Source organism: Mirounga leonina, unplaced genomic scaffold (genome assembly GCF_011800145.1).
Source record: "Mirounga leonina isolate KUSES-001 unplaced genomic scaffold, KU_Mleo_1.0 Mir_173, whole genome shotgun sequence".
Taxonomy (NCBI): domain Eukaryota; kingdom Metazoa; phylum Chordata; class Mammalia; order Carnivora; family Phocidae; genus Mirounga; species Mirounga leonina.
This window is the reverse complement of record NW_023270447.1, coordinates 36,611,074-36,620,117: the sequence shown is the minus strand read 5'-3', so window position 1 is coordinate 36,620,117 and position 9,044 is coordinate 36,611,074. Positions and strand designations below refer to the sequence as shown.

Sequence of the window (9,044 nt, the reverse complement as noted above, 5' to 3'; positions counted from 1 at the left end):
TGTTTTGTTTTGTTTTGTTTTGTTTTGTTTTGTTTTGTTTTGTTTTGTTTTGTTTCAAAAACACACATAGTAACAATGTGGAAACTAGGGAGTCCAATTCTAAGATGTGATTTAAGCAAAACTCCTGCTAGTAGCTTTGAACTGAGAGAGTCCCCAGACCACGGGTTTTGTGGAGCTCCGTTCCTCAGGATAGCTGTGAACTAGAGCTTTGTAAACTGGCCTTGTATAGAATGCTCTGTTCTGTTCTAGAAAACATATAACTCCTTTGGTATTTTTAATGATTAATCCGAAGTTATGAAATAAAGTACTAATAAAGACTAATAGACATAGCTGTGCTTCGATTCGGCACTTTTCATGTGAAGTCCATTTTCAGAGGCCCCTTTTACTTTCAAAAGGTAAAAGCTGTGTAGTTCTTATCTATCATCCTGTTGTCACATCTTGCTGTGGTTTTATAAAAAGCAATTTGAAAGAAACAGTGAGGTTAAAAAAAAAGTGGTTCTTTTTTCCTAAAGTCATCTTTTTTTTTTCTTTTATTGCAAACATGCCTTATGAGAATGAGGCCAGGTACAGGTTTCTGAGAAAATAAGATTTAATCTTTGGGTTAACTTTTGCAGTTGACCTTACAATTTAAGCACATTCATGTAAAACATCAGATGTGTAGATGGAGAGAATAGATAGTAGTAACTAAAAATAAAATGGGTAATAACTGAAAAACCTAGTAAAATATTGACCAAATAATTAACTTTGTCTTTGGCCACCCTGGTTAATCAAATACTTTGTGACACACATCACTCTGTATGAAATGACATTGCTTTCACCCTAAACCAGTTTTTCTAAATGGTGTTTATGTCAGAGTGGTGAACTGGGAAATAGGTGGAAAGGTAATTCTTTACCAAGTTCCCAGAAGTTTACAAGGAAGGGCACTTTTCTCTGCTGCTTCTTATGTTACTAGTAATTGGATGGAGAAATAAGCAATACTTTCAACTTATAACTTTATCTCCCATAATTTATTGGATCTTTGAAAACTCCAGTAGAAAGGGAAAAATAAACAGTATTTGTCTTCTACCAGTGGGGGCAGATTAGTGAATGAGTAAATGAAATATGGACAAATATGCTAATGTCCCAAGAACAAAGGAAGTTAGCTATTTTGAGCAACACAGCGTAGAGGAAACCATTTCTGAACTCTTGCTCAAGAAATAGAAATCTCTTATCAGTTTAAAATATGCTTCCAGGGCGCCTGGGTGGCTCAGTTGGTTAAGCGACTGCCTTCGGCTCAGGTCATGATCCTGGAGTCCCGGGATCGAGTCCCGCATCGGGCTCCCTGCTCAGTGGGGAGTCTGCTTCTCCCTCTGACCCTCCCCCTCTCATGCTCTCTCTCTCTCTCTCAAATAAATAAATAAAATCTTTAAAAAAAAAAAGAAGGGATAATGGCAGAGTGTTGTTGGTTTTTTTTAACTCAGAAGTTAAGAAAGTATTAACTTTTTGGTTTGCTGCCATATCCTCCAAAATGGTAACAACACTGCAAGCAGTTGGCAATAGGTGGAGTACTCTCTTTCATGGTAGCTGATTGAGAAGTTAAATGATGCTCTAAGCACATAAATCAATAGGCACATAGAAGAATAGGATGGCTCCAGTTGCTGAGAATAAAATCTTCAAAGATTTCATCATTCTCACGGTGATAGTAATAGCTCCATTTATTGAAAACTTTTATACACCATCTTTGTGTTAACCTCTTCACATATATTCTCATTTTCTTCTCCTGACTTCCTCTAGACCAAGTTATCATTACCCTCTTTCTACAGAGGAGAAAAGTGAGGCTTAGAAGTGTTCATTGGTTTATCCAACATTATGTAGCTATCCTGCCTTATCACAGGATTCAATTCAATTCTGATATAAAATCAGGGTAGAAAAAAATCTTTATTGACTTTCTTTCAGGGGCTTATTGTGTCTACTAAGTGATCCATACATGTCTCTATGACTTAAAAGCAGAATTTTATTACCCCAGTTCATCAGAAGCACAGGTAAAAATTAGAAAACTTAACTCTTCATTACCTGGGAAGGGGGACATCAGACCACACAGTAAACTATCCACAAGGCAAAACAATCTCAACCAAGACTTTTACCAAAGCTAACCAATGTAATTGGCCTATTGAATTCTACTCCTTTTCTTCTCTCACAGTCCTGTGTCTCTGAGCATACACATGAGTAATATACATCATTGTGAAAATGTTGCGCCATAAATAAGACACATATCTCAAAGTGACTGGTTTCACTTCAGGAATTCAGCTACTTCTGTTGAGGAAACTCAGTTTGGCAAAGCAGAGTTTCTTTTAATCTTTTACATCCCCTGACTCTGCAGCTTCACATTAACTGTTTGCTCTTGAGAAACTCAGTCTCTCCCTGCTTCTTTCCCACATCAGCAAAATTGGCCCATCCATCACCAGCATAGGACTTTAAAATATTGAAAGATAAAAATGCTCATGGACTGACTGTAGGGACAAGTAGGTGTCTCCATAAATATGGGAATACAGGCCATCCATGTAATATTATCCAGAGAATCTGCCTACATCAGTGTGAAGTTGTAAATAAAGTTAATAGTTACATAAGATGATTTATCATTTGGATTATGAAAAGCAAGCCTTCTAAAACACTCTCCAGACCTGCTGTCCTGACAGAAGCAGCCATAACAACAGAAAAAAAACTTCCATAAGACACAGCTGGCCAAACCCATTACAAGCCATAATGTCAGCTGTCACAATGATTGCTTCCTCAAATTGACCTCTTCTGACCTAGCAGCTTTCAACTTTCTCTTCTTGGCTCTTTAAGATACTTGTTAATCACCAGATGTGCTTTATATAAACATGTGGTTTATACTTTAAACCAGAGATAAAGGGAGAAGACTGTGTCTATTATGACCCACCAAGGTGCCCTGATCCTAAAGTCAAGTGCAAGAAAGCATCTAGGAGATTTGAGAAAAAGAATAAAAATGTTGGAAGGAAGCACATTAAAGACAGGAATGGGTTTATAAGAGGCTCTGGGAGCTAATTTCAGAAATTTCTCACTGTAGGTGACATAAGAGATGCACTTTTGTTTGCACATATTTATAATACACAACCAAATCTAAATATTTCTTTACTTCCTCCTCTAATTTTCACCTAGGTATTCTAATTTAGACTAAGTGAGGGCATTTCTCATTTCCTTTTGCCTAGTCTTTCTGCTCAGTTATTATTATAAGCAGAAACAACAAAAAGTTATTTTTCCGTCATTTGGCATTTTAGCCTAAATTATTATTATTATTTTTTAAACTCAGATGGCTTAATAGAGAGATTTTATTCACTATATACAGGATTCTCTAATGAAAGTAGGTTGGTCACTAGCTGGGTGACCCGACTGACACCAAAACCAAGGGCAGCTCAGGGACGCCCCCCCCCCAAAAGGAATGTACTATTGATAAAACTTTTATGCTGAATTGTCATGCACAATATTGAAAAATCAGTTGGATCAATTCAGACAGACCCTAATACCTATTAAGGCAAAATTCCAGGTTCTATTAATATGAAAATTCAGTGTAAAAGTTTTATCTTTAGCACATTCTTTTTTTGTTGTTTTGGCTCAGTTTTATTGCTTGTGTTTGCTTTTAAAATATTTTATAAAGAATTGGGTACTCTTTCATAAATATTTTTAGAGAGATACTGGCTTGTACTAGGAATATCGATATAAATGTGACCTGCTTCTAGCCTTTAGGAGTTCAGAATATTCATACACAGATACTTTCAGTGGTATTGTTAAGTTCAATGACCCATGGGAGCGAAGAGATGGTGTGGAAAGTGTTAACTACCAAAATATTCAAAGAAGACAACAGAAGAGGGGCGCCTGGGTGGCTCAGTTGGTTAAACTTCTGCCTTCGGCTCAGGTCATGATCCCAGGGTCCTGGGATCGAGCCCTGCATTGGGCTCCCTGCTCAGTGGGGAGTCTGCTTTTCCCTCTCCCACTCCCCCTGCATGTGTTCCCTCTGCCTGCCACTCCCCCTGCTTGTTCACGCCTTCTCTCTCTGATAAATAAATAAAATCTTAAAAAAAAAAAAAAAGACTACAGAAGAGGAGATAATAGAACTAGGAATTAAAATTTACCAGTTTGAAAGGGATAGAAGATAAGCTAAGAAAAGCAATTAACACGAAGTCGCAGAGATACATGGTCTTTTCAAGGAAAAGTGAGAAGCTTGGTTGGGGTTAGGATGTGAAAACATCAAGTTTTTTAAGAACAGACCAATGTGTAATAAATTTGCAGAGGTGATGGGTATTAAGGAGGGCACGTGCTGTGATGAGCACTGGGTGTTATATGCACCTAATGAATCGTTGAACACTACATCAAAAACTAGTGATGTACTCTATGTTGGCTAATGGAACATAATTAAAACCAAAATAAAAGGACTTAAAAATAGTAGAGATCAAAATCGATTCAAATCATGTAGAGGTAGGTGTCATTTAAATCACGGAAAGTAGGATTAGAGACTGCAATTGGTCTCAGTGTAACATAGGGAGGAAGATTATGCTTATAAATACATGAGTTTTGGGTGAGGAGGCATAGTAGGAGAAAATCACTTGTGGCAGTTGGAAATTCAGGGCTGCAGTTGGTAAAAGCTCATGTAGTTTGTATTTAGTGTCAGCAAAGATGCCTGTTAGCTCAGTGTTTCTGAGAGACCATATAACGTTTCTCTGTAAACTATATAATAAACATCACTTATTTGGTGTGAAATATATTCTAATGTCATAACTCTAACAAAATAAGTTAGCACTTACAATGCAACATGTATTTTCTTTCAGCATACAAGATTTATTACACAAGAGAGCACAACTAATAAAGGTGCTGTGTGTAATGGCCAGACCCTGAATCGTTTATGGGACTCGCATGGGTTTGGTCCCCTGTATCGCAGGCAACCTCAGACTAGGTCATCAGAGCATAGAAAGCACAGGTCATACTTTATTCCTAGACACTTCCAAATGCACAATGAAAGCCTGAAGAAAAACAACTCCTTCTGACGTGAGAGTCAGCTGCTATGCATCATCGCACATTTTTCTATTCTTGGTCCTTAGGACACTACTGCTCTTTTCCCAGATGCTGGCACAGAAAAGAACCGGAAGACTTTCTTGGTTTTCCCTCCATTCTGTCATACTTCCATGGTCAGATTCTCCACTTGCTTGCTCCTTCCAGCAATTTTCTAAAGTCACACTATTTGATACAAGGTAAAAAACTACATTTATTTCAGTTATTGTTTCAGGCAATTTCCTTATATGATTTATTCCTGGCAGTAATGAACAGGTGTTATTATCTCTGTTTTTTCCATCTGGAAAAAAAAAAGAAATTTAGTAACCTGCCAAAGGTCACCTTCTAGTGAGTAAAAGAGGGATCTGGTGAAAATGTATGGAGCATGGATATAGCCTAGGAGCTGGTTTTGAACCAAGGATAAACAAAGCAACTGTAATTTGTCCATTGACCCTGAGACTAACCATCTCTTTTTCACCTTAAAAGGCTTCTTTATTCAGCATTAATAAGTCAAGTTTGTGTATTAGGAACTAGAGCCAACCTAGGTCCTAGATTTGAAGGCAGTTTGCTCTTGATGCCCACCCACAATTCTGTTTAGAAACTCTTACCCTAAGCCCTTGGTTTCTTTGCTTCCTGTTGCTCCTAGATTCCCCTGGGCCCACTTTGGTGTCAATTACAAACCAGTAAAGGAATCCTTACTAGGATAGAATCATGTTTACAGCCAATGATCAAATGTATGCACCTGTCACTTCTATGTAAAGAACATCTAATTAGTTTCCATTTATTCAATCAGTGAATATTAACTAAGTGCCTACTGTATTTCAAGGCTGGTGCTAGACACTGTGGAGGCACTGGTTAAAAAAAAAAAGAACAGTTCTCGCTCCCAATGAGGACTTTAAGGAGCTTGAAGTACATGAAGAGAGATAAATAAACTAATTATTGAAATATGATGTGAGGAGTAGAACACTGGGGTGAGAACAGAGTGCTGATGGAATAGATGGGAAGAATATAAAATCCAACCTTGGTTGGTCAGGAAAAATTCACCAGGGAAATAAAATCAAGGCTAAGTCCTTAAAGAGAGTAGAAGATAAGGCAGTGGGTGGAGGTTTTGAGGTGGGGACAACACTCAACAAAGTCCAAAATGCTGTAGAGGGGCCTGGTACATTTAGGAACTAAATAAATAATAGAATAGAGCTATAAGGGGCCCCAATTTTTAAAGATAATATATGTGGTGCTAGTAAGTTTGTACATTATTCTGGGAGAAATGAGAAATTCTTAAAACTTCTAATCAGAAAAGTGCCAAGATTATTTCTATGCTTTGGAAATATCTCTCTGGCTGCACCATGGGGAAATGATGTGAAGAAGAGGTGACTTTAGCTACACAGTGAATACATTTGGTGAGCGAAGCTGAGGGTTGGTGGGAGCAACAAGGCTGGGGGCAGCAAGAAAGATTAGAATAAGCCATAACATAAGGGCGGTTGAACTAATTTAGCTGCAATGAGGAAAGAGACAAATGGGCAGATTTGAGGACATTAAATAGAGGCAGAATTGGCTTATGTGACTATAATGACAGGAGGGGCAGGTCATCCAGGATGATTCCCAGGTTGGTGGCGAGGGCATGAGGAGCCCCAGGGAGGAAGCAGGCTTTGGGAAGCCGGTTATGAGTGAGGTTAAGTTGACTGTGATGTCCTGCCAGGTGTTGGCTATAGAGGTGGGAAGTCCAAATAGGAGAGAGACTTGGAAGTCCTTAGCATGTGGATGTCAATTTAAGCCACATAATCCACAACCAGTATGTTATGCAAAAGAGATCAGTTAAATTTCTGGAGAACATCAAAAGGAATAATTTTGCAAACGTGGATGTACTGGAGATTGCCTTTAGGTATCTTCAGTTCAATTTGAAGTTGGTCAACCCCCATCACCCAAAAAGCCTATTTAAATAGTTTAGTGACTCTCTATGTCCACTAAAGAAATCCATGATGTTTCTTTATTATTTTCCATGGTTAATTAAATATAAAATATGCAAATGAAGGACACTTTTAAAGACATAAAAGTTAATCATTGTTTATTATACTTATGCATCATATAAGACAATTGGCTAGTTTTGATTTCAAGTACAATTTCGCTTTTATATTATTAAAAATAATAATTTAGTTCTATAATTTCATTCCTATCAAAATTGGCTAAGAGTTAACCCTTATTCAAGGTATTGGCTTTTAACTTGGACATGAAAGTTGACATTTTGGAGCCAAACTCAAATTCTATAATGAAAAGACTCTGCAGTCTGGATTACAGATATCTATTTTGAAATACTATATCTATCCCTCCTCCTTTAAAAAGAATAGGGGAGGATCTGGATGCATTTTAGCAAAAGGCTTCTTTAAAACACTTTGTGATATAGAAATAAAAATAGAAATCAGACCTCAGAAGGGGATAAAAAGGTAACACATCAAATATAAGAGTCAGTACCCAAACATCACACTTGAACTGGAACACCAGATTAGACAGGGCAAAAGTCAAATCACTGTAGAATTTCTCAGTACACTTAAACTCAAGTATAATCTGTAAGTAAGCCTTACTAAAATTATGGTGATGATTTATAAAAATCACCCTAATGATCCTAACTGAAAGGAAATATTAGTATTTTGCCATACTTTAAAAACATTTTACATTTTCATTCCCTGAATTTAGTAATATCATCTAAAGAAATTTCAAGCATTTTCTAACATCTGGTTATTATTTAGTTGTTTATTTGGCATTTTTTTAACAATCACCTAATAGGGTCTTTCATTGGGGTCTTTGGTTCATATTTCTCACTCAGGGGTCACATGATCATTTTAATCCACTAGTAATTACATTGAGACAATCCTTGAGTTAACAGGTTAATGAAAATATAAATATAAATAATTCAGTGTTTCCAGAAAGGGGCTGGTTATTTGCCAGGAAGGATAAAATTGGTCACCTCTAGTTTTATCAACAAACGTGATAGATACTTACGAGAACATAGGGTTATTAATTAAACGTGTACTTCATTGACTGTACATATAATAATGGCAGTACTCATGCATGAAGACTTCTCAAGTTCAGAAAACCTCCCCTCTTATTTGTAATGATTTTCTGTTTTATGATGGTTCTCTTCTTATAGTATTTGAATCTGACATTTGGCAGGAACTTTTTGTTTTCCTTTTGCCATTACATACTTAATGAAATAAATAACCTACTGATTTCATAACTTGACATTATTTAAACTCTTTTTCTTTTCTTTTTACCTAAAACCCTTTTTTGGTTTAAAGTGGAATTTAGAAATCAACATTCTTATGTCATTACATAAATCTATGATTACTATGGATGACCCCATTCATATGAAATTTCAACTACCTCTCATCATCACTGTAATAATATAAAATCTATTTGAAGCCTCATATTCTCTCCTGATAAGTGTAATTTATATATACAACAAATCACTGGATACTGCCATTTGGAGATCCTGCAGAAGTCTCAAACTCAGTATGTTTCAGACTAAGCCTTTCCCACACCCATTCCTCCTCATTTAATGTTACCAAGATCTCCTCATCACTCAAGCCAGAAATCACAAGATACCTAGAATTTTCCTTCTCTTCTCTCATAAAAAATCAGTCAGAAGTCATGGTGAATCTATTTCTGAAATATTGTTGGAATCTGCCCCATCTTCTCCACCCCTACCGGCATTGCTTAATTCAGAACCACTTGCCAGAATTGCCAAAATAGCCTCCTTCATATTATATCTGCTTCTAATATTAACCCACAAGTCCTTTCTTTATGGTGCTACCAGCATTACACTTTTAAATTGAAATTTAAAAACTTGAAAAAAGAAATATATAAATAAAAAATAAAGTGAAAATTTAGTCATGTCATTCCTGTTTAAACTCCCAAAGTCATTCCCTCTTTCTCAGTATAAAACCCAGATGATGATTCTTCTTCTTCTTCTTCTTCTTCTTCTTCTTCTTCTTCTTCTTCTTCTTCTT

General features: G+C 36.6%; 1 long non-coding RNA gene across 1 annotated transcript in view; it reads left to right on the top strand.

Moving 5' to 3' along the window:
* LOC118019276 overlaps positions 1 to 9,044 on the top strand; it is an 81,620-nt gene that overhangs the window by 43,139 nt on the left and 29,437 nt on the right. The gene's annotated exons all lie outside the window — the stretch shown is intronic.